The following is a 25,964-nucleotide window of genomic DNA, read 5'->3' as shown; positions in this document are numbered from 1 at the left end:
GGGACCCCAAACTACCTGGACTTCCCTCTGACATTTCCCATCCACGTGGGAGGAGAGACGGACGGCGTGCAAGCAGTTCATCCTCCTCTCGAGAAGATAAATGTCAGAACTGAAAGCCACTGGGCACTGATATGGAGTCGCACACTCTTAAATAAAATATCAAGCCTGGAGGTGCACATGTGACATCACAGATGCGCCTGCCTGCTCCCTGCATGTGACACAAGAGGCGGTGGGGCAGTGGGGCTGGCGCAGTTGGCAGCATCCCAGGCTGGGACCCAGAGCTGCTGGCAAGCCACGGGACATTCTGGGCCTCAGTGTTCTCATCTGTGATATGGGGGGACTGTGCAACATGACCTCTGAAGTTGCTTCCAGCTCAAAATGCGGGGATGACTTCCACGACAGTGAGACCACTGGAGGGATGAGGTCATTGGGGAGAAAAATAGGATCACCTGGGAAAATGGGACGCTGGTGTTTAGGGAGAAGCAGAGAAAGACAGGTGGAGATGCTGACATGCAACCTCGGGAGAGAAGAGTGGGAGACGGTGCTGTGGTGGAGGATAAAGTCGAGGTTTCTAGAAAGGGACTTGGCCACAGGGCCACCTGCAGTAAAGGATCAAGTAAACCAAGGACGGAGTGCAGACCTGGCTGTTTGTGATTCAGCCTTCCTTGGTGACCCCAGAGAGCCATTTCCCTGGGGTGTCCGTGGGTGTGGACGTGGAGGTGGGGGTGCTTGTGATCGGGAGAAGGCGAGGATGGCAGGGGAACGAGGGGAGAGAGGAGGCATCTAGGGGTGCTTCTGGAAGGATGGGGAAGACCAGATAAGGTTTTTAGGCTGGTAGGCTAAGACCCCCCCATCCCCAGTGCGGGAAAGACAGAAGAGGATGGAGCAAGAGAGGGCTGGATGGAGGGAGAAAATGGAAGAAGAATTTGAAAGGGAGCAGGAAGGCAAGATGAAACTAGAAGGAGGCGTGCAGGGAGAAAGCTGCTCCCATCTGAAGGCTCTAGCTTCGAGGTGAAACTGTGCCACCATCTGCCAGGAAAAAAGGGTCAGGAGAATGAGGGATGATAAACCTTGGGACTGAAGTGAAGAGTGGAGAGCCAGCCAGCGGACACAGCTGAGGCTGAGGCTGGGTGTGTGAGGGCCGAACACCTCTCCTCCAGCTATGGGACAGAGCACAGCCCGGCCCCGCGACATCATCGTTTAAGTTAGCTGGTTGGCGTCTCTGAGCTCCAAGGTCTTCTTGTGACCTACATTCCATGGAGCCCGGACAGGTGCACAACCCCCGAGAGCTAACAGAGTATAAATGTTTGCACGTCTGCCCCGCGTGTTTTGTGAAACAGTAGTGGGGCGTTTTGATCATACATTCCCTCAGGTCGTGTGGGGCTCTCCCTAAGTGGGAGTTACTGATGCAGGGCTGCACAGGGTCCCACAGGGTGCTTGGACAGTGGCGCAAAGGGGAGATCCGACACATACAACACTGGTAGCAGGCCTGGCAGTACTGGGGAAGTAGTAACACGTGTGTGTGTGTGTGTGTGTTTGTATAGAGAGAGACAGACAGATCCATTCTTTTTTTTTTTTTTTTTTTTGAGATGGAGTCTTGCTCTGTCACCCAAGCTGGAGTGCAGTGGTGTGATCTTGGCTCACTGCAATCTCCACCTCCTGGGTTCAAGTGACTCTCCTGCCTCAGCCTCCTGAGTAGCTGGGATTATAGGTGCCCTCCACCTCGCCCGGCTAATTTTTGTATTTTTAGTAGAGAGGGGGTTTCACCATGTTGGCCAGGCTGGTCTTGAGCTCCTGACCTCAGGTGGGCTGCCCGCCTCGGCCTCCCAAAGTGCTAGGAATACAGGTGTGAGCCACCGTGCCCGGCTGAGAGATCCGTTCTTAACAAGGAGGTTACGACTGCATAGAGTAACCTTATAATTTACTCTGTTGGACTGAGAGAGCAAGCAAGGCAGCCAATGGCAGTGACATCAGCTCTCCAATGGGCCGTTGGTGCTGGCCATCTGTGGACCTCACAAGAACATCAAAGACCAGCAAGGAAAAAGCAGGCCCCTGATCTCTTGCTTTCCTCGATCCTTCTACAGTTGCATCTTCACCTCCTTTCTATCTGTGGCTGTGTCCAGTGCTGAATATGAAAGTGGGGCCATAATGTCCTTTCTGTCTGTGATGATTTGGGTCTGCTACCCTTAGACGGAGGAGCCTGGGAGAAGAGAATGTGAAAGTCTGGAACCGCAGCTGCCCCACGCTTTACAAGAGCCTCTTTTAGGGAGTTCGTGGGCAAGGCATGAGGGGACCTGGGGAACCAACGGCCTCCTTGGCTGGGGCTTCTGGCAGGTTGGTGGGCTGATGTGTGTTTTCTATTTCTTTCTTCTCTGTGGCCACCTCCTGTTGCTAAGACTAGATCAAAGTAAATGCTTCTGGGAGACGAAATGAGGGTCTTCAGCTTACACAGGTGGCAGTGCGTGGAGAAGAAAATAGGCACTCTACTGCAACATGGCCCAACCCGGCCAGGCACAGAGGGGAGCAGGGGCCAGGCTCACCTGGCACTGAAAGGGTGGTACAATGGCAGGAGGCATCTTGGTAATGACAGCCCTCCACATGTCTGAGCCCTAGGCAGCTGGACATGCCAACACCCTGCTGTCATCTGGACTGGCAACCTCTTGCCCGGTACACAGCTGCCCTCCTGCCATCCCTCCTCTCCCACTATGTGGATCCCTGCCCACTTACTAGATCCTCTGTTTCTTCCATCCCTCATTGCCCTCTTTCATGCTTTACGCCCTTGTTTTGTTGGAGCACATCCTCTGGTAGCTGAGAGATGGTGTGTGGGAAATAATTTTGTCGAGATCTTGCATGTGCAAACGTCTTTGTTTTAATCTCACATTTGATTGTTAATTTTGTGAAGTGAGGGATTCCAGGCCAGAAATCACTTTCCATCAGCTTTTGAAGGCATGCTCTGTGATTGGTTAGCTTGCCCTCTTTGTGTTGAGAATTCTGGAGCTATTCTCATTCCTGCTCTTTTTTATGGCACCTGGAAACTTCGGGAAACATTTTTTTTTGTCTTCAATGATTTACTTTTCAAGATAATATGCCTTGATAGGAATCAATTTCCATTGATTTTGTGGACAATTTGGAAACTTATTTCTGGAAAAAATTTCTTAAATAATTGATGATTTCCTTTCCTCTTCTTCTCCTCCTCCTTCTCTCTGGGGGCTCTATGGGGGTGGGGGTTAGAATTCCTTTTGTGTTGAGCCTTGTGAATTGATCATCTAGTTTTTTTCATCCCCTTTTTCTTCTTTTTCTCCTCTTTGCCTTTTTGCTTTGCCTTCTGGGGCATTCCCTTACTTTTCTCTTCTAGCCTGTCTGTTGAGATGTTTTGTTTCTGCTCTCATGCTTTTAACTTCCCAGCTTTTTTGTTCTCTAAATGTTCTCCTTAAAATAGCACCCTGCTCTTGGTTCATGGATGCGGTATCTCCTCTGATCTCTGGGAGGATATTAAATACGGCTATTTCTGATATTTTCTCCTCCCTGCCTAATGTCTGTTTCCTCGAAGTCGGCCCCGCTCTGTTGCGTGTTGTGGCGGCTCTTTCTCATGAAGGCCTTCCGCAGGTGTCTGGTCATCCTTGGCTTTCTACTCACCTTTAGAGGGGCTGCAAAAGCTGGTTGGCAGCTCTGAGCAGGGAGTGGCGCCTATGCTTGGAAGCAGCAAAGCTCTATCTTCAGGTTTCCCCTCTGGGTGCTGGTGAGATTCCCCAGAGGAGATTCTTCCGGCCTCCTGCCAGGAGGGTGGAGGTCAGGATGCTGACAGGTGCTGTGAGAGAAAAGGGAGGCTCTCCGTGCAGGATGCCTCTCTGTCCGCAGTGTGTGGTGGCCCCCAGGCCACAGAGGCTGCTTCAGTGTCCCCAGAGAATAAACCTCCAGAGGGGCTATCCGAGGATCTCCAGGCTTCCCCAGGTCTTGGGCTCCATGGCTTCTGAGCCTTCGGGGGATTCCGTTGTCAGTCTTCCCTGCCGCTGGGCCGAGACTCAGCTCTGTGAGGGCGGGCCACCACTTCTCCTGTGCCTCCCCGCTGCCCACAGCCGGCTACTGTTCTCTTTTCTCCTGTTCTCCAGGTCATTGGGGTTTATGCCTTTTTAAAGTTATTCTTATTTGAGACGGAAGTCTCGCTCTTGTTGTCCAGGCTGGAGTAGTACAGTGGCGCAATCTCGGCTCACTGTAACCTCCACCTCCCGGGTTCAAGTGACTCTCCTGCCTCAGCCTCACAAGTAATTGGGATTACAGGCACCCTCAACCACACCTGGCTAGTTTTGGTATTTTTAGTAGAGACAGCATTTCACCATGTTGGCCAGGCTGGTCTCGAACTCCTGACCTCAGGTGATCCACCCACCTCAGCCTCCCAAAGTGCTGGGATTACAGGCTTGAGCCACCACGCCCGGCCCCTTTTTAAAATTTTCTCTTTGTACTTTTAGTGGGATTTTTCAGAGGGCACGAAATTAGCTCTGTGTGTTCAGTCGTCCTATTGGCCCCAAGCCCAGTCTCTCTGTGTTTCTCTCCTAATGATTATTGCCAAGGACTCCCCAGTCCTCCCCATGTGCTCACTTTTTAAAAATTAAAGTTTCCAAATCAGAGGTTTTAAAAATTCTCTTAGATGACATCCCCAAATGGAAAACCTCCTGGTTAGTGCCGGTATGTCCTGCTGGCCCTGACACTTACTCTCTTCTGGCCAGATCCCTGTCTACGACAGCTGAGCGTGAAGGGCAAACTCTCTGGGGCTGGTAATGAGGCCGGCCTGGCTGGGGCCTGTTCCCAAGGGATGTCCTCACGCGCAGGCCCTGTGGCCAGTCCGAACCACAGAGGCCAATTTCAGTTTACCACCTGGGCGTCTGAGCAGGCCCACCGTGTCCTGAGTCCTGGGCTGGGACTGGTGGAACTTGGAATAAGATTTGGTGCTGTCTTCAGAGAGCGCTTCTAGAACGTCCCCAAGGAATGATTTACCAGACCCTATGCTTTGCAGGGACCCGTTTTCCACTCGGGCACACAGCTCTGCCAGGTAAATGTGTCCCCACTTCACAGACACATGCAGAACTCGCGTGCGGAGCTGAAGGGAGACAGAGATGGGCTCAAACCGCACTCTTTGAGAGGTTTCTGTGAGGAGGCTGGAAAGGGCAGTAGGGTCTGGACCAGAGAGGAAAAGACTCCTCAGGGAGGAGAAATGTGGGCAAGGGACAAACGGGACCAACAGGGGGCGCTGGCGGCACAGCGAGGCAAGAGCTCTGCCTGCAGGGAGACAGGTGCCTGCCAGGCAGTGGCTGGGCCCGGCCGGGAGTTGGAGGCCACGAAAGCCTGGACCATCTGACAGCAGAGAACCGAGAGGCCCAATTAGGGTTTTTGAGCTGGAATGCGCCATTTCAAATCCGGTGGCAGGGGAAAGTTCAGTCAACCAGGCAGCTGCCTTGCTCCTAGACATGGCATTTATCTGGTGGTTAGCTGTAGGGCTGTTTAGCTGTATGCTTGGAATTGTATAACACGATTCCCACCGGCCAAGACAGATCAATGACCCAGGCAGGCTGGAGGGCCAGAAATTAAAAGCATGACACTCATAAGCGGGCAGCAGCCACTGTCTTGGCCACCGTCTCTGCTGCCCTGCAGCGGGGGCAGCCAGCAGCCCAGACCCCCTAGTACCGAAAAGCTCCAAATCCATACCCCTCCCTTCCTGGCCTCCGGGTCTTCCAGGCCCCTACCAAACCCCAGATTCCATGATGTGCTTTTCACCTCACACAGAAAAGCAGGACAGTCAGGTGCGAGGAGGAGGCTAATTGTTCCAGAAGCAGCCTTCAGGAGCAAAAGCAACATGGGGACGGGTTTGGATCTGTTTGTGTGTAGATTGGAAATGTCCTTCGATGGTGCAGGCTGGTTTCTCCAGCCTGGGTGCTGCACCAGAATGTCTTTTGTTTTGGAAATGATTACTCAGCCTCCTGCCTAAACCTGTTTGGGACCGTCCAGACCTTCTTGCCCACTTCTGGTGTTGTGTGCCAGTGGTGGGCTGACCCCAGCAATAGATCTCTCCTGCCTTTCCAGAGGGTCCCCACTCCACTGTGTCCTCAGCCTCTGCTCTCCTGCTCCCTCTGCACCAAGGATAGAGACCCTCCCAGAACTCACACCAGGCCCCTTACCCTAGATGCTGGGAGAGGCTGGGACTGGGGACAGGAGCTACCTGATCTTTTGATTTTAGGGAAATCCTAAGCTGACCTTCCACAGTCCTTCATCTCCAGCCAGGCACAGGTGGAAATGTTTAAATGGGTTGGGTTGGCCAGTCTGGACTAACAGCACGGAGTGGGCCCGATCGCTTCCTTTCCAGTGGCCCCCCGGGAAGTCAGGGCACCTGGGCCTAGTAAGGGGGTTTGGGGCGTGTGGGCAACTCAAAGGGATGGCATGGCATGGCATGCGGGGTGGGGTGGCATTCGTCCCTGATGCTTGGTGACCACGTCCCATTGCTGGGGATCCCTGGGCCTGGCAGAGAAAAATGGCCCCCAGGGACAGCGAGGTACAAGGGCAGGGGTCCTGTTAAGGGTCACCTGGGCTGATCCGCCCCCAAGATAGCCTGGAGGTGGGGAGGGGCAGCAGGCTTGGGGCTGCCCTTGAAGGGTCCAGGGCAGCACTGGGTTCTGGGATCTCCCGTGTGTACCCCACCTCTTCTGTGCCCCTGCCCCGAGGAGTTGGCGCTGAAGGCCGCAGGGTGCTGACCGCCGAAGCCCACCCGGTCATGGCTCTCCCCGCTCCGCCGCCCTCCCCGGCCGCGCGACAGCCAGAGCCCCCTCCCATGCCGCGCGCTCCGCGCTCCGCCCGAGCTGCCACCGCCGCCCGCGCCGCCGCCGCCGCGTGCTCCTGCTGCCGCCTCGCTCCAGCCGAGCGAGCCAGAGGAACGAGAGAGAGAGAGAGAGAGAGAGAGAGAGAGAGAGAGAGAGAGAGAGAGGAGAGAGAGAGAAGGAGGGCGGAGAGAGGAGGGAGGAGAGAGAGGGAGAGAGAGAGAGAGGAGGCGAGGGAAGAGCGAGCGCGGGGCTGCTCCGAAGCCAGCAGAACCTCCTCGGACAGCGGCCCCAGCCGGGCCCCAGCAGCTCGCGTGGTCGGAGGAGAAGCAGCTGCCACAGCTGCCGCCGGAGCCCGGCCTCGCGCGCCCCTTGCCGCCGGCTCGCCGGTGCCTGTGCGGCCCCAGGACGCCGCTGCCCGCTCGGCGGCCGGGATGCAGCCGGGGCATGGCCGCCGGCCCCCAGTCACCTGCCGCGGGGAGCGCTGAGCCCGTGAGTAGCCCGGTCCTCGTCGCCCGCCTCGCCCTGCGGCGGTCATTCCCATCGGGCTGAGCTGGGGGAGGGGGGCATGGCCGCGGAGGGGCGCATGGGACCCCGCAGTGGGAGGCGGGCTGCGGAGCGCGGCCGGGGCTGACCCGAGGGCGCGTGGGGTGGGGTGGCGCCCTCGGGGTCAGGGGTCCCTGCGCGGGGTCGGGGTCCCTGGGTCCCTCCGGGGCTGGGGTCCGGACGCTCTGTCCGGCCGTGGGCCAGAGGGGCGATTTTGTGAATGGGAAGGCCCGGGGGTCGGCTCCATGGAGACGCCGGGGAGTCCCGCGCGCTGCGTGGCGGTGGCAGTGGCGGTGGCGGTGGTGGTGGCTGTGGCGGCGGCGGCGGCGGCACAATGCCCGGCGCGGGGAACTCCCCGGCGGGGGGAGGCAGAGGCGCGCGGAGATCCCGGCCCCGCGGGGCGCGTCCGAGGAGGCAGCCGGAGCCCGCGCGGGTGGGAGAGAGGCTGGCGACCCGGCGGTGGTGCAACGTGCGTCTGTCGCGGCACCCAGGCCCCGAGAGAGCCCTGCCGGGGTCCTCTGAAAGGAGGGTCGCTGAGAGGTTGATGACCCAAAGGAGTTGTGGGGAGGAAGGGGCTGCCCCAGCTCCCCAAATAGGAGCGGGGCCCGCAGCACCGCGGTGTGAGCGGGGGCCGAGCAGCGAGGGGCGAGCAGCGCGTAGGGCCCTACAGGGGGCGGGCTGGGGGCGCTCCGGGCTGAGTCCCCAAGCACGATAGGAAGGCTCGAGCGGGAGCAGAGGCTGCCTCTCTGAAGCCTCGGCCACCCCCAGGGCCTCGAGCAGCGCGGCCGGGCTGGGGAAGCCGGGCACGCCCCTGGCCTAAACTTTCTGCCCTGGTGGCCCCGGGCGGTGGTGGGGCTCGCCTGGGGCGTCTGGGGCTTGCACCCTCGGGAAGGTGGTCTTCTGTGGCGTCTCGGGGTGGCGCGAGGCCAGTGGTCATTTTGGTGCTGTGGGTTGCAGCCTCCCTCCCCCGGACGCGGAGCCTCCCCTGGCGCGCAGCCCTGCACTGTCGGTGCGGGGACCGAGACGCGGCGCCCCGCGTGGAGGGGCATTGGGAACCTGTCGGGTCCCCAAGCGGCCCTGGGATCCCTGGTCTCACGTGGGGTGGGGGCGGGATGTTCCCGGAGTCCACTGGCGGGGGCGGGGGCCCAGCGAAGTGGGGAGAAACTCCTGGACAACAGAGCTGCCTCCCCCTCCCCTTTCCGTTCCAGCTTTAGCGAGGGACCTGGTTTATTTAATGATCACTTTTAAAAAGGACTCCCGCGGAGCCGCTAGTCCCGACGCGCGAGACACACCGCGGTGGAGGCTAAGGACAGAGACCCAAGGGATCCATCCCTGGGTTTAGGTCCCCCTTCCTGCCCCAGCTCGAAGAGAAGTCGCTTCTCGGGCGCGCAGGTTACTAATTTCCTGCTCAAAACGCAGGCTGGACTCGGGGACGCCTTGGGCACGCACCCGGGCGCCCCGGGCACTTAGCGTGGAGCAGGTAGGAGGCTAATGGAGTGGGGTCGCCCGTAATGAGGTCTTTCAGCCGGAAGCCGGCTTCGGTTTTACTGGTCTGCAAAAAATAATGGAAAAAAAAAAAGTATAAACATTGCGGCAGAACCTGCTCATTAAGTGTGCATCGCGGATTCGGGACGGATGTCTTAATTAGGCTGCGTTGTTCACGGGGATATTACACTAATTAAAACCAGACCCTCCAGGTGAGCGAAAATTGTGAAGGGAGAGAGGGAGAAAAGTTGTCGAGAAGGCGCTGCCTGATGAAAGCCGGGTATGGGCCTCTTACAGGGGCGCCCCAGGTCACTGAGCGCTGGCGGGGTGGGGGCGTGGGGGCGGCATGGCGGGGGCGGAGGAGGGGAGCCTTCTTAGAACCATCCCGGCGCGCCTTCCTTCTCCGCCTCCTGCGGGCGAGGAGCTCCCTTTGGCCGAGGACAGAGGCTGGCCCCCCCCGCCCCTCCCCCAGGACTGGAGGCCTTTCTGCGTGGGCGCCTCGCTCACCGCACACTCCTGGAAGCAACGCTTAACCCCTCATTTCCTGGCTGACAGCTTCTGGGACGGCAAGGCTGTCCCCAGGAGGGAGACAGAGCGGGTGACGTGGGGACCCCTGAAGGGGTTAAGGAGCAGAAGCACGGTTGAAGGGACGCACCCAAGCCGAGACAGCCTGGGCCTGGCGAGGTGGCTGCGTGCGTGCGGCAGGGGTTGCCACTGGTGTTGGGCTGTTTGCGCTTGCACGGCTGGGGTTTTCTGGCGTGAGTTGTCCATTTCTAGCAGCTATTCACCCCCCTCCCCCAAAAGAAAAAAGGGAACCTGGGTGATTGCTTTGATCCACCTTCCTCAGGGGCCTGGGGCCTAGAGAGACCTGTGCCCACCCCGGGGACCTCGGGTCGCCTCTGGTTGCCAGGAGGAGCCAGGAGTCCAGGGAAGTCCCTAGGCTCCGCCCCTTACTCGGATGGGCCTTTGCTGCAAATGCTCCGCACCCAGTGACCTCGGTGGGGAGCCGCAGCGGGGCTAGGAGTATTCACTGCCCTTCCGCAGGGACCAGAGGCGGATGTTGAAGGAAGGTGGCGGCATAGGCGGCCCCTGCCTCTGAGTGGCTCTGCAGGCACTCAGAGGGCGCCAGCACCAAGGACAGGGCCAGTGCCTCCACAGCCTGCCCTCCTCGCCCTCCCTCCTCTGACACGATCCCAGGGCGGCTGGAGGCTCTGCGGGCCCCGCCCTCAGGCTGCTGAGGACATGGGGAGGGCTCCCGAGGCTCATTCAAGAGCCAGAAAAGCGCAGGGCCTGCGAAGAGGTAATTACAGCAAGGAGGCCTCCTGGATACCATTCCAGAGTGGGCCTTCTGTCCTGCGCCTGTCACTTACTCAACTTAGAGCGTGGCTGATGGTGCATCGGTGAAATGGAGAGATTATCGGGCTCTTTGGTGTCTGGGGATGAACTAAGCGCTGTAGTGGCCAGAGAAAATGCCATCTTCCCTGGCTGGTTCAGCCCTGCTGCCTCTCCCCTGCAGCCTTCTTTGACACCTCTCTCCCAGCCACATTCAGCCCTGGCCTAAGGCGCCTTCATACTGATGTGTGGCTGTTGGAGGTGCCTTGCTGCTGAGGGTGGTGGCCCTGCTTGCTTTATCTGCCCCCTCCCCCATATACGCAGATGGTAGTCTGCCCCATGGTGCCTGTGCAATTCGGAAGGAAAGAATGCATAAGTCACGCTCCTATCCCACCCAGAAGTGCCAGAGTGGTGGTGGTGGGGGGGGCAGTAACGAGAGGAAAACATGTCAGTGGGCCAGAGCCACAGTGCTGAATTCGAACCTGCAATATTATTTTTCAGCCCTTGCAGGGTGGGGCTTCCCTCCTCCAGCCCAGCCCAGCCCAGCCCAGAGCCTGCAAGTTTTGGTCGGTTGTCTCCCTGTGTTTATTTATTTCCACACTCCTGCTTGATACTCTGTTATAAAGACAAATGGAACCTGACACACAGCTGACATTTGGTGAGGAATTTTTTATTTTTAAACAAGTGAAGGGGAAAAAGCCATCTTGAAACTTTCTCCCCCTTCAACAGAGACCCGTTTCCTCGGGAACCTACCATTCCCTAAATCCCTGCCTGCCACAGGCCCCTGCTCCTGGCACAAGGCACCGGCTGTATAAACACATCCCATTTGTACCTCCACCCTTTGATAAGCTGCAGCATCTCTCCACGCTCTTTCATGAAGCAGCGCGGTATTTTCACAGGCCCATGAAACATTCAGGCAGCTTCAACATCTTACTTTCTGCTGCCTCTCTGAAGCAGGCTGCTCCCTGAGCCATCCCTGTCCTCTATAACATCCTGGGTCTATCTCCCTCTCTCCCTGTCTGTCTATCTCTTCCTCTCCCCACTCTTTTTTTCTCCTGTGCTTTCTGAGTGGCGCGGATGCTTAGTGTGTGATTGCCTCCTTGTGTGACCTGTGAGGGTTGAGGACGGCTATTGGTTAACAGTTGCATGGTGGCCATGCAAGGAGCATTGCATACATACATATGCTGTGCATACACAGCGGGCCTGTTCTGAGTTGGGGACCCACAGGCAGACGAGTCACCGCCCTTCAAGAAATACCACGTGACACAGACTGATTTGGTGTATAAAATAGACATTTTTAAGTGCAATGCACTTAGTAAATTAGTTTGCTATCACAGTTTCTCCAACACATAGACTGACACCAAAACACGCCTTAGGGGGAGACTGGAATAACGAAGAGTATAAAGTCTGTTATTTATTTGTAGCTGGGGGCGAGCTCACAGTCTATCAGTTGCATTTTGAAAAGTGTGACCAGGGGCTAGGTGGAAGGAGCCGTTCTGGATGCATCTTGCTTGGGTACCACAGGAGTCCCCCTCTTGGCCTGGGTACCATGGGAGTCCCCCTCTTGGCCTGGGAAAGGACCATCCACCATCTTTAATTTAGGGGCCTAGGGATGTGCTCCACTGTGTGATAGGACTCATACAGAAATGACAAGTGCTAGGTGGACAAGTATGTTTTCTCCAAAAGCAAAGGCCAACTCTCGGGCGCAGGGAGCTTGGTGTCATCAGGCCTCTGATCCTGGCCCTTACCTGTAAGACACGTGAGGGCCTTGACTGTTCTGGCCAGATGTCCTTCTGGTTTCTTCCTGGTGTCTAGACAGACCAGCAGCTAGAGGTAGTCTCCTTGCCTCTCCTCTCCCTCGTCACTGCTGCTGCCCCTGCCAACTGTCTGCACTCGAAACATTGACAAGACTGTGGCATCGAAGGCTCTGCAGTCAGGGGAAAGGGGGGCAGAAGAACAAGGGATGGGGCGCTCTCCTCTGTTCCTCTTGTGGGTAGAGAAAGCTGCGGCTTGGGGAAGCTTTTTAGAAGTGAAAATCAGTCTTCCCTTGGATCCGTCTCCACTCCTTCTGTGTAGGTTGGGGCCAGGTCTTGCGGGTTCCGTCTGAGAGGTGGGTTGTAACTTGCTGGCGTCAACTTGAGTTGGGCGTCCTCAGCCTCTGTGGTTTCCACTTAGGACCAAGAGCCAAGCACTTGCTACTGCAAGTTTTCTTTTAAGGTTTAATTATTTGTGCTCAGAACATATTCCCAGCAGAAAAAAGAAAGAGGAAGAATATATATATTTTTAGCAGGAGTTTACTTGCTTATTGCTTTGGTTAGCGGCTGTGCTGAGAGCTTTCTCCCAAGATTCCAGAAGAACAGAGGCCTAGGCAGAGCAACCGCTCTGTACCTGGCCATGTCCCTGCTGGACCCACCGCTGGTCATCAGCTCCGTATGCACAGGTCTCTGCTTGGCTGGCTGCTCCATATTTGGGGAGGTGAGCCCACCCTTCTTTGAGCGCTGGGCTGTGAGTGGAAGCCAGCTGGCGAGGAAGGTGGCCGGGTATGTCTATTTTAGCCCTTTTAGAAAATAATCCCATTTGCAGGCGAGGAAACTGCCTGAGCACAGAAAGCTGCCACCAGCCAACCCCCGAACAGTTTCAAGTCCTTGTTTGGGGGCCCGGTTGAGATCATAACATGTATCTTTTGTGCTAGAGAGGAGAATCCTGTGTGTCTTTATTTCTCCAAGGCATCTTGTCTTGCTTCAAACTTCTCCCTCCATCAAAACAAACAAACAAAGGTAACCCGGACCTCCAGATCAGATTCTCTTCTGCAGGGCCACCAATACAGTAGTGGAGGCAGTGCACCACGCAAACCAAGGGCACATTCAGAGTTCTGCCCGTGAGCAGCCTGAACACCATGGACTGCGGTCCTTCTCATCCACGTCTCCTTGTCTATGACACCAGGTGAGACCCAGGGACGAAGATGGCAGGAATGGTGGTCCCCGGAGTCCAGGTGCTTCTCCTGCCCTCGCTCTCATCCTGCAGTTCACATCCTTGGACACCAAGCAAATGCCGATTCCTGGGCCAGGCTCGTGTCTCCGGATCGTTTGCTTTTAAGCAACAGTCATGAGAACATGGAGGAGCAGGCTATCCTCAGCAATGAGATTTTTGATGGAAAAATGGGAACCTCTTTTGGAGCCAAAGGACATAGGGTTTCCTTGTGTTAGGAAGGTCCACAATTTGGAGAAAGATTTAAAGCAAATACAAACACCCTGGTACCTTTAGAAATCATTTCTCACTAAACTTTCATAGCTCCAAACTCTTAATGCAAATTAGAGGTTTCTCTCCTGGATTACATCAAAAACAACTCCTATTTTTCTGGAACTTTTGAGGGCTGGGGGCTGGCTGAAGCTCCAGGGTCTGTTCCTAAGAGCTTCTGGGCACCTTGGAATCAAGCACCTGCGGGTGACCTCTTCTTCCTCACCCCACCCCAGCCCACCCCACTTTTTAAAAAGCAATGGTAAGAAGGGCTTTTTAGCTTTTTGTTTTCAGCAGCGAGGTATGAGTATGACTTTTTAATGCATCACATGGGAGAGCCACACACACCGGTATGTCCCGACTTTACCCGTCACCTTGAGATCCGAGCAAAAAAAGGAAACCCAGAATATGCTTTAAGCTGGTTCCGTGCACAGGCTCCTGATGGGCTCTGCAAAGCCTAATGACTTGGTGTTGACACCTGCCCTTCAACCTGGAGGTGTGGCTGAGTCTTCACCCAGTTAGTTTCCTTATTCATGGGAGGTTCTGAGGTTGTACATCTTGGCAGCTCACCACTCCCATCAGCTGATTCTTATGAGAGTCACCCTTTGCCCCCAGGGCACACACAGTTACATGCACATTGAAATGGAATTGACTTCTGAGCAAGGCGGTATGTCAGTTACCTTTCATGGGACCTTAAAGCCCATCAGGGCCGGCCGCACAACCTGTGGGTGTGGTGAGTGGACTCGGCCTGCACCTGCTGGCTGGTGGGAGGGCTCTGTGCCGGGACAGCCTGAGGCCAGAGCTGACTTCTGATGGTGGCAGGGTTGCCTGCAGCATACCGCTGGGGAGGGCGTGCACCCTTCCCAGCCTTGTCACCCAGGGCAGGCTCTGGAACCTCAGTTTACCCAGCTGAGAAGCAGGGCTGCTGCGTGGATCAGGCGATCTAGGTAAAGCCGCTGACATGGTGAGTGGGACCCTTCCCTGGGGCTATCCACCTAGTAGAGGAACGAGCATGTTGCTAGGGTTAGGAAGGGTCAGGGTTAAGGAATGGATTCCGAACTGTTCCCTGTGGGTATAATTATGATGCTGCCTTAAGAGAGCTCTGCTTTAAAAGATAAACTTGCAGATGCAAGGATGGACTTGCAGATGTAAGGATGGAAACAACCCTTAGCATGTCTCTATAGAGAGGTTAGGGTCTGAGGGGACCCTCACTCCCTTGGGTGGCCTGGAAGGGCTCCCTGGAGCAGCCCCCAGCAGCTCAAGTCCTTAGGAACACCCTGAAGCCAGGCAGAAGGAAGTGAGGTCCTGTCTGTGGGGCCATGGACTCGGTTGTTACCCTGGTCAGGCCATCCAGGGGATAATGGGGCTCCTGCCTGTGCTGTGTCCCCTCAATGGGCCCACTGTGCTCTCCCCAATACCTCCACTGCTAGCGGGGTGTCAGGAGTACCACAAGGAAGCCAGGGCAGGGTGGCTCACGCCCGTAATCCCAGCACTTTGGGAGGCTGAGGCAGGGAATCACCTGAGGTCAGGAGCTCAAGACCAGCCTGGTCAACATGGTGAAACCCCGTCTATACTAAAAGTACAAGAAATTAGCTGGGTATGATGGTGCACGCCTATAATCCCAGCTACTCAGGAGGCTGAGGCAGGAGAATCACTTGAATCTGGGAAGTGGAGGTTGCAGTGAGCCAAGATCACACCACTGCACTCCAGTCTGGGCAACAGAGCAAGACTCTGTCTCGGAAAAAAAAAAAAAACAAAAAACAAAGAGTACCACAAGGAGAGAGGGGGGCACTGCAGCAGGTCCTCTTGCTTTTGCAAAGGGAGTGGCATTGGATCATCAGAGATGAGGCTCCAGAACCATGCCAGCTGGATTTTCCACGAGGGAGAGGAAAGGAAGGAGGATCATGGCCTCCCTCCCCCAGCCCTTCCCGGGCTCCTCTAAGCCTATAGTTTGCTGCCACATCGCTTACCGCGCAGGCTGAGGGATTCCAGCCCACCCCTGCCTTCCGTGTGGATACGTTTTTGGATCTCAGTTCTCAACCCATGAAAAACCGAAGCACAGCTTTGCAAAGCCCATTAGAAAAAAAACCAGTGTGTGCTTTTATTCTTTCTGGAATATTGACTATCATTGATGTGATGCCATTAGGCACAGCTGGGGGCCCCACGGCAGGGACAGGTGAAGTGGAACTAGAGACCCAAGGGGTTTCTTCCACAGGCTCCTTGTAGACCTGGGACGGGGCATGTGATTCACTGGCCTCCCTGGCTGCATGCCCCCAGCTGCTGGGGAGAAGGCCGACAGTGGTTGATTGTGTTCCTCGCAGGGGTGCTATCCAAGGGTACATTATTCAAGTATTTTGGAATCTTAGCAGAAAAGAGAAGAAATTTAAGGTGAGAATTACTGTTGTCAGTGGCGTAACATTATAATCAACACTCCCAGACAGCCAACGCTGTGTCGAGCTTTATCGTCCAGAAGTCTGTTTGATATCTTGACAGCTGGGAACCTTCAGCTGATGGCCAAAGGGCGGGAGGGAGAGCAGGTGGACGATGGCCTGTGTTTGATGGGGGAGCCTATTACCCTTTTCCTCACTATTAAAGCCTTGTGACGTTGTCTGGGACAACTATATGGGACAATTAAAGGCCATCTTCCAGCGGGTACATTTTTCTTTCTCACTGGCAGATCTCGTCCTAGGACAGCTGAGAAGGATACACCTAGAATCTGCATGCTTTTAACTCTATCGGCATCCCCAGGCCACGGACAGGAGACTTTCTGCAGATCTGCCCTTTGTGTTGGAAAATACATCTGCTTGTGTGTGTGCGTCGGCAGCATTGCCATAACCAGCATTCACTTTCCTGACTTGCTCAGGCCGCAGCAGGCAAGATGAGTGTCTCATGGGTACCTCCCCGCCTCTTGGACTTTCAAAATAGAGCCGTCTCTCCAGAACAGACGGGCACAACTAAGGCCAGATCACTGATAACAGTATCAGTATCTACATGCTAAAGACACGGCCCGCCCCTTCCCGTGGGGTTCTTTCCTTGGCAGAAGTCACCAAGGAGATGACTTTGGGAGAAGTAATTTCTCCCCCTTCCGGATATGTTTTGCTCAAAACCTAAGAAGAAAACTCACAAGACCAGACTAGGAAAATTTCAGCCCCCAAGGATAATTTTTTAGAAAGTAATGAGCACTAGAAAATGAGGGCTATAAAGGAAGTCTTTAGGTAATAATCATAACTATAATGTTCACCACTTTGAAGTGCATTAATATATACTAAAATTACAGAAAATATTAAGTCTGCTGCAGGGGAAGGGGGCGTGCTTTGGAGCTTGTGGCTAAACCTCCTGGACCAGCTCTGTTCTCCGGGCCACAGCTGGGGCTATGTGGCCCCTGGCCTGTCCCTGCCCTCACAGAGACACCCGCCCTAAGAGAGGCTCCTGTGCCCCTAGCTGGGGTCCAGTTGCAGACACCGTGAATGCGGGATGGAGAAGCAGTATCCCCCGCGGCGGGCTCCTTTAGGGGCTGTGATGTTTTATAGCCTGGCAAGGGAATGCCAAGACTCCCTGAGGATCTGGCTCACTTTATCAGGGTCCTGCTGCTTGAGAGCAGGAGCCTGGGAGGTGAGGTGTGTAGACGCCCCAGCCGGGGCCTCTGGAGGCTGCAGTCGGGCTGAGGCATTCATTCCTCCGCAGGAGCCCCAGGGCTGGAGCAGCCGGAGCGTGGCCATGGCGGCCGCATGCTTTCTCCTGCCGCCTGGCTCTCTCTGTTCCCCTTCTGACCCCGGAGCCTCTGCCTCTCCTGCGTTCCCCTTCCTCACTCCCCTCCTTCACCTTCAGAGCCAGCGGACTTCTCCAGGCTGCACGCAGGCAAGGGGCTGGCAATTGGAGGTCAAGCAGGCTCAGCTCGGAGCAGCGGGAGGAAAGATTTACGGTTCCTCCCTGCCCTGCTTGGTGGACAATTAAAGCCGCGCACGGTTGGAGGAGAGCAGTGTCGTGACGAGTCAGGATGGTCAGAAGAAATCAGTCACCTCCACTTAGACGGCTGAGCTAGACTGCTTCCCCGGGCCTTCCAGGGGGGAGTCCCCTGGGGTGTGGATTTGAAGGTTCCGGAATGGACTGTTCAAGGGTTTGACATACTCGAGCTCCATCAGAGTCAGAGCCTGAAGACCCTGGGGGTCTCCTCACAAATGGGGCATGTGCTGTAGGGAATTAAGGGAAAATTCTGGATAATGTGTTTAGAGGGCGTTTTGTCTCCGTGGTATCCGGCATCTGCAAGAACCTCAAACCTGAATGTTTGGAAGTCAGGATAGTGGACCCCCCCCCCCCGCAAGTAGAGCGTGTGCACGCATGTGCTTATGTATGCTTGTGCACATGTATGTGTGCACAGGTATGTGCATATTAGTGCACACATGTGCACATGTGTAGATTGTACATGCATGTGCCTGTGTGTAGAGTGTGCACAAGGCATGCATGTGCATCCTGTATGTGTGCATGTGTGTGCATGTATGTGCACGTGCACAAGTGTGTGTCTGCATTTGTATGTGTACCCACATGTACCTGTGTGAATGCATGAGCATATGTGTGTCGTACATGTGTGTGTCATGTATGGGTACTGGTGCTTGCCTCTTGGACATCACAGGCCCCACTTGTGTCTTTAAACACACACGCCCCTCTGCAAGGCTGCCGGGAGCTGGGCTTCTGAGCATCCGCCAAGCCCTGCGGCCGTCCTTCTTCATTTGTTCTGTGTGTTATTCCAGTACCTTGAAGACTCTGGCAATTTCCTCAAGGAAACTTTGTCTTTGTGGAAATGAGATGCCAGCACTCCTCGGCCCTCCCACTGGCTAATTGATGATATGATCCCGCGTGGGAGACTTGCCATTCCTGGAAACGCTCTTTATTTCGTGGGCACCCCCGCCCCCTGCCCGCCATCGTCTGATTTCTACGAGCTGCTGCATGTGAGGTACAGGGCCAGGCATTTGCTGTGACTCAGCCCATGTGCCAGGCCTTTCATTAACTTGGATACTACAATTATGTGTGCCAAGAGACTGCGAGGGCCATTTAGGATTTTTCTCCCTTTAAGAAAATATTCCTTTTTCCCCAGCCAGGTAGCCCAGCCCTTTGCCTCTGCAGCTGTGGCCCAAGCACTCCTCAGCTCTCCCGGCACCAACCTGCAACAAACTCTTGTTGGGGGGCTGCGGCTCCGCCATGGTTCTGTCGGAGGTGCTCAGCGGGTGGTCAAGGCAGCCTGCCTTTGGGAGCCGCAGGACATGGCCTGCTGCGGCGGCTTCATGGTCACAGCACGAATAGCAGCATGCGTGCTTTTGTGCCTGTGTGAGCACATGCACACCCCATCGGCACACGCGAGGATGACCTTTGGCACAGAACACCTGCTGCTGTGGCCTGCATAGAGAAGGGCTGACTCCAGGACAGCGGCTCCCATTCGCCTCCGCCAAGGCCAGCTGGACCCTTCAAGGGACCCTGAGAATTTCCGAGTGTGGGCAGTGGGGTTGTGTCGTGCGGGGGTGGAGTTGCACGGGTCTCCTGTGCACCTACACATGCATGCTGGCCAGCATATTAGTATGTTCGCAGGGGTAGACCCTCTTCCCCCACTTAGGAGATGCGTGCGTGGAAACTTGTCCCCATGGGTGTCTTGGGATGAATATTTGGGATCCTGGGGGATCTGGATTGCAGAGTAGCTGGGCACTGTAAGAGTTCCTGTAAATGCTGGGTCTCCTGGGGAGGGGGAGGCATGGAGCACTTCTCACTTCTGTGGGTGGGTGGAAGGTTGGGGAGGGGCCACACTGGCTCAAGGTCACCCCACAGGGAGCAACCTGATCTGAGGACAGACCTGCCTGGGACTCTGTGGAACTGAGAGGAGACACCTGCTTCCCCCTTCAAAGGTCAGGAGATTCTGGGGACACGGGCTGCCTTCCATACGTTACCCACAAAGCTCATTAAAAGCACCATTCAGAGGCCTTGTTATCTCAAAAAGGAAGGCAAGAGTCTAACCCACTAAGCACCAAATAACAACTCAACAACTCAAAAACTTATTTTTTTAAACTTCCTGGAGTTGCCATGGTTACTTGCACGGTCCCTGCGTCTCTGTTGCTCTACGTGCAGCTGCTTGGAGGAGGAATGAAAGCCTCCGAGCTTCACCCCTTGGAAGGGTCTGTTTATGCTCCTCTGTGGAGGAAAAGAGCTGGAGAAGGTAGGGATCTTCCAGGACCACGGGATGTGATTTTCCAACATTGCACTTCTGAGATGCTGGAGACAGAATTTGTCTCCCACGCTAAAATAATTATAGCCAGGAGAACAGAGAATACATCATTCTAAGTTAAGGTCCTTAACAACGAGGAGGGTGTGTGCGCGCATGTGCATGTATGTGTGTGCATGTGCATGAGCGTGTGTGTGCATGTGTGTGCATGTGCATGTGTGCATGTGCATGGTCGTCTCTGCACTGCCACCACCTTCCTCCTGGAGTGCTCTTTTGTACTGGCCACGTGTGTAAAGGCAGTGGCACCTGAGGCCCCTGCACCTGTTGGTCACCCTCCAGCAGGCAGCGCTTCCTGCTCCTATGGCTTGTGCCCAGGCAATGCTATTGGAAGGCAGATTTCTGCAGCAGGATTTTGGGGAGAATTGCTAGTGAGGGATGGTGGAAAGAGGGTGGGTCAAGGACGAATAAAGAAGCCAAGACTCCTTCTGACCAGACTCCTCTCTGCTCTTCAGATTGTGGGGTTCCATCCTTCTACCTGCCATGGCTCCATGGGAAGTCCCAGGGCCCAGATGTGGCCCACGCAGTCCAAAAATTAGCTGCAAAGAGGAGAGTCCGTGCTGTGGGCCAGCTGTTTGCCCTAAATGCCCCCTGCCTGGGGTCTGATTGTTTCTCCCCCATGGGATGGACAGAGTGGCAGGTCATTTCCACTTTGAGGGCCCTGCAGCCCAAGCGGCTTTTGGGGGTGTCTGCTCCCTGCTGGCCACGGGGTGAGTCTGTCCTCCCTCCTGGGAAGGCAGGAGCCAACCCCTGCCTATGGGGGGTACTTAGTAGGTGACCGTGGATGCAGAGGCTGAAATCAGGCAGTACCTTCTAAGTGTCGGGCTGTAGTGACAGGTGAGGAGGGCCTTCCCTGCCCTTCTTGTCCAAAGTGGTCTCAACCTCTCCCTCTGTTTCCCACCTGACAAGGGCATCCCCTCCTACTGTCAGGCACGGCAAAGTGCGCCCCAGCGCTGGTGCTGGGCCACAAGGCCACACACAGGATGAAGGCAGAGGGCTCATTCTTGGCCAGGGCTCTTGTTGTTTTCCCTTGTGCCTCCTCTTTCTGCCCTGGGTGGGGGTGGGCAGAAAGCCCTTCTACAAGTCTGTAGGAGGACTGTGTCTGTCTTGCCATCTTACCCGGCCAACCCTCTCTCATTCCCAATGCAAACCGGAGTCCCTGGAGCACAGCTGGGCTGGCAAGACCAGATTCTCCAATTTGAGGCCAGCCTTGCTTTTCCACGGCTGGGATATTTTAGCAGCAAGACAGGAGGTGATCTCAGGCTCCTGTATCGCCTTTTTGGCAAACTCATGAGCTCGCAGTGTGAGGGCAGGTGCTTTCTCCAGGAAGCATTTGGGGTGAATGTGTGTGGCAGCCACGGAGGTCTCCCTCATGAAGTCCTTTCTTACGTGTGGCCAGCAGGAGGGAGGCCGAGGCCAGGGGTGACCCCAGCATTTCTCTTGCAGTCCTAGGAGGGGCGTGGCTCATTAAGTAGATGGTGAAGGCCAATGGGAAGGTTTTGGATCCTTCTATCAACACGGAACATAGCGAAGCCATAGGTTATCATTGGGCGTATCTAAGGCGGTGAGCAAGTGGGACGTACTGACGTAGACAGGCACGCAGAGGACATGAGAAGCATCCACAAAGCCTCCCTCTGGGCCTGAAGTCAGCACCTGCTTCCCATAGCACTTTCTGGGAGCTGTAATCAGCACTGAGAAGGAAGAGCAAAAAATCACAGATCCTGGTGGGCGTCTGCAGCTCCGTCTCCCGTATTGGGCTGTAAGTGCTTCGCGGGCAGGGGCTGCAGCTGATCCATGTCTTCCCAGAGCACCCAGCATGGCTCTCTGCTCATAGTCCATTCTTAATCAACATTTGTTGAATTCTGACAGCTGGCTGGGGGCCAGGGACCTTTGTGGCTCATTAGCTCTGTGGCCTGGCTGGGCCCACGGTGGGTGGCCCTGGTGGGTTTCCGTGCCTTGGTTATTTCTGTCTCTAGAGGCTCCACTGAGAAGGGGTAGGAGGGTGTGCCAGAGGCCCTGGCCCACCCCTGGCTGGTGCTGGGCACACTCTCTGCCTGCTGATCAGAGAGCCCCAGGTCCTGGGGGCAGAGGGCTGTCAGAGGAACAAGGACCCTGCTGATCTGCAGGAAAGCCACTGTGATTTCTGGCCCAGAGAGGAAATGGGCCGTGGTTCTGCCCTGAGGGTTCAGTTGGGCTCTGCATCAGCCCCAGGAGCTTCCTCCCCTCCTTCCCTGGAAGTGAACCTTGGAGCGTGTGCAATTGTTTCCCAGAACCAGAGTCAGCTGCCAAATAGAGCAGACTGCCTCTGAAAGGGGGGTCTCAGATGTCTCTTTGAGCCACTCCTCTTTCCTGGGCTTGGAGTGAGGAGTAGATAAGAGGGAGGAAAAAGTACCAGGAAGGTTCTGGATTGCTCTAGAAGATGCCAGATAATTCTGGAAGATATCCTGAGGCTCCTCCAGATGTGTGACCCTGGGGCCAGCTGCATCCTTCGGAGCATAATGTACCCCATCCACAGGGGAGTACGCTCATGATTATTGATGCTAATGGAAAACAGAAGTGGAATAGATAATTCAAGATGGCAGATGAATCAATATTATTTATATTTAGCCTGTGAATGCGCTGCATATTTCTCCGCTGGCAGATTGGACTTCACAATTATGTTTTGCAGAATCCAAGAATCTGCTGCCCATGGGCCAAGGGCTGCCACCTTGCTCTTCCTCTAGGAGGGTTTTTGGAATGCATAGGAGCCCCTCGTGACTTGGCGGCCGGCTTAGAGGGAGGTGCCAGGTCCGTCCTCCCCTCTGCGCGGCTGGCACGCCACTTCCCACAGGTCTCCCCGCTGCTAACACACTCCCTGCAGCAGGGGATTGGTTAAAAGTGTTCAAGAGAGAATGGCCTATTCATACACACGGTGGGTTTTAGGCAGCTGCTTTCCACGGATGTGGAAAGAGATCCACAGTCCATTTTTGTGGAAAAGAAAGATGGCAGAACCGTCTGTGTGATTTAATCCTAAAGCGTGTGGACCTGGTGCACTGTCTCGTCTTCATCTGGTATTCTCAGTGCTTAGCCCAGTGCCTGGCACAAAGCAGGTGCCCAGCGAGCGGGTGCTGACTGAGCATGTTCTTCGCTGGGGCACTGCGGGGCTCAGTGGGAGGATGGAGTTCCTGGGCTGGGGACCCAAGTCTGCTCCAGGGAGCTGCATGTCTGCGTGCCGGTTTCTTTCTGGCAAGCTTGACCTTGCACCTTGGTGGCCCCATTATGGTCAGCCTCGGCACACCTGGAAAGTGGCTCCTTTCTCTCAATACCAATGGCTCTCCAGGCAGGGGTGGGGGTCATTCCTCCTGTTACTCTAAGAGTGGGATGGGGAGCGTCATCCCAGGGAGGGGATCAGCGTCTTCTGAGGATGTGTCCTCAGGGCTCCGTTCTTGGTCAGCACTTGTGCCAAATGTGGTCCAGTCTGGTCTCCCCTTTGGGGACCCAGTAAATGCAAACCTTCCGGCCCTCTGTGTGGCACTCACAGGGGATGGAGGATAAGAGGAACCACACGTGAAAACTCAGGAATTCCCAGTGGAGGCTTCTGAGGGTGGCTTCCGGGGCGTGCCGAGGGTGGGGAAGCGCTGAGTGGGTGCTTCCTTGTATATTCAGGGGTGCCCCTGGAAGGCCTTGCAGCTGCCTACACCCCCGGCCCCTGGAGGCCAGAACCTTTGACATCCAAGTTTAAAAAAATGGCCTCTGATTTATAAGGTGCCTTATGTTAGACGTCACATTGATTTACATTTTTGTATTTAAAAAATTGGCTCTGCTCACACTTCCCTCGAGGAAGAGTGCTATTGGGTCCTGCAGTCCCAGGGGCAGGAACAAGAACCTCAAGGTGCTGGGTTTGTGTGGCTCGAGTCCTCCCTGCGCAGGGGCCGGGCTGCATAGCCGGATTTAGGCCCGGGTGGCCCTTGAGTGGACAGCTTCTGAAGTCAGCATGTGGGAGGCAGAGCCTGGAGGGGGCTGGCTGGTGGTGTGAACAGGAGCATCTGGGGACAGCAAGCCGTTTCCATCTCTTTCCTTGCTATGGCCTGGGTGCCTCCAGAGGGTCAGGGCTGTGTCTTCCACTTCTTGTTTGCCCCTGCTGCCCCGCAGAGTGCCGTTTCCACAGCTCCAAATGCAGAATCTTCTAGAAGAAAGACCTTGTTTCTGGACTCACCCCTCAGTCTCAAAAGCTTCCAAGGGTTTTAAAGAACAATCTAGCACTGTCTCAGCCCTTAGCTCTGAGATCCTTCTACTTCCGGTGGAGAAGGTGGGTCAGGAGGACCCACTCTCCCCTCCCTGGCACAGAGTAGGTGCTTAATCAATGTTGTGAGAATGCAGGAGGGACTGTCGCGCTGTCCTGATGAGTCAGACAGAGGCAGGTTCATTTTCCTCAATTGCATGCTTCCTCTGTATCCCCTTGAACCTAAAAACAGCTATCTCAGGAAGAGGGAGGAGACAGAGTTTGACTGATGGATTCCCCAGGTGCCCAAACCCTTTGGTCCAAGTGCCTCCCAACCCAGCAAGTGCCAGCGGGTTTTGGTTTCTGTCCTGGAGCCTGCTGGTAACATACTCTCTCAATTTCCTCTCCTGGCCCTTGGGAGCAGGGAGAACAGACGTTGGGCCGCCGCAGATGACCAACTGCCCGAGGCCAGGGCCTGAACTGGTGCCCAGTGTGCCCATTGGGTTCCGTCGCTCCCCGACTCCTCTTGTCGTTTTCAAAATCAAGACACAAAAAAGAAAACTAACATTTGTAGGAGCCACAACCACATCACAAAGTTATCTAAAGTGAGCAGGCCACTCTGGTTCTCAGAAATTAGATTATTTTAGAATTTCATTGAATTAAGAAAGGATTCCTCCCTCGGTGTTCCCAGATCTCTGCCCCATTCTCTGGCAGCCCCTTTCTCCACACCCACCCTCCCGTGGCCGATGAGAGATTTTCTGGCGGTGTCAAGGCAATGTGACCTGGTTCTGTAATAAGGAGGAGGCTTATTAGAATTAAGGCCTAACAGCGTTAAAAAAGCAATCTTTGCAAGATTGAGGTCACAGGGGAATTGTAAATTCTCAGCAAAGACCTCATTTAAGGATTGGAATAAAAACTCGGCATGCATGTACAGGCGTGCACACATGACGCGCCCTCCAGAAACAGACTTAGTTTACAAAAAAAGAGCTGGGAGAAGGAGGAAGGATTGGGAGCTGCCAGGGAAGGGCAGGTGGTGTCCGTCCTGGTGGGGTGTGGGGTCTCCTGGGGGTGTCTGTCTGCCAAGAGTGGGCTGTGGACACACATGTTCCTCTCTTAGGGGTTTCTTCTGCACCTGCACCCCTCCCTGGAGCAGCTGCCACCCACCTCTGTCCCCCAAGAGTGGCAAGAGCCCAGTGTGGGCTGCCTTCCCTGACCCCCACCTCCGAGCACTCATGCTTTTCACCCGGTGGTTGCTGCCACTAAGCAGACTGTGGTTTGGGGTCTGCCAGGTCAGGAGTGCAGGGGGCTGTGGATGCAGGGGTGTGGGGTAGTGGGTGTGCCAGGTTCCTTCTGGGCAGGGAGAAGGGGCAGGGGAGCACATGGCTGTGGGATGAAGTCTAAGGTGCTGCTGTCATAGAGAACATTTGGGATGCGCCAGGACTGCTGTACATTTCCCTGTCAAGGGTCCTATGCTGCAGTGCCCAGTCTGAAACAGACAACAGCCTTGGTTTGGGCCTGCCGGGACCACCTTGGGAGTGGCCGTCCCTGGGAGAGTCCTGGTGTCCTGAGCCCGCAGTCCTGGGCTCAACTCAGTGGGAGAGGAGGGAGTGTGTTCACAGAGCAGGTGGGAGTGTGGGGAGGGAACCACTCCCCACCCGGCCTTCCCAGGGACAGGCAGTCCACGGGGTGTCCTAGAAGGTCCCCATGGATCCAGCTCCAGTTGCCCACAGGGTGACCTGTTCAATAACACTGTATAAACGTGCACACACATGCACACACTACACACATGCACACCTGTCCACACACATATGCACTCACCACACAGGCACACGTGTGCACATACTACACATTCCACACATATCACACACTGCACACACCACATACATGCACACATTTACATATGCACATGTGCACACACCACACACTACACAGGCATGCATATGTGCACACACAACAATACTCCACACCCCCCACACACATACACCTGCATGTATGCATCCACACACGACAATACTCTACCTCTGCACACACCCACACACATACACATACATGCATGTGTGCACACACTACAATACTCCACACTCCACACACACACACT

General features: G+C 55.4%; 1 protein-coding gene and 1 pseudogene across 2 annotated transcripts in view; both read left to right on the top strand.

Moving 5' to 3' along the window:
• The first annotated feature begins 6,966 nt into the window (after positions 1-6,966).
• The window catches only part of RBFOX3 (RNA binding fox-1 homolog 3), a 527,163-nt gene continuing 508,165 nt past the window's right edge, over positions 6,967-25,964 (top strand). For both annotated transcript variants that reach the window (XM_054457213.2, XM_054457210.2), the window contains exon 1: positions 6,967-7,295. The gene's annotated coding sequence lies outside the window, so the exon portion shown is untranslated. The remainder of the gene's footprint in view (positions 7,296-25,964) is intronic.
• LOC129017627 (uncharacterized) lies at positions 18,425-19,090 on the top strand (annotated as a pseudogene).

The sequence above is a fragment of the Pongo pygmaeus genome, chromosome 19 (assembly GCF_028885625.2).
Source record: "Pongo pygmaeus isolate AG05252 chromosome 19, NHGRI_mPonPyg2-v2.0_pri, whole genome shotgun sequence".
Taxonomy (NCBI): Eukaryota; Metazoa; Chordata; class Mammalia; order Primates; family Hominidae; genus Pongo; species Pongo pygmaeus.
Note: the sequence above shows the minus strand (reverse complement) of the source record. Positions and strands in the feature narration are given on the sequence as shown.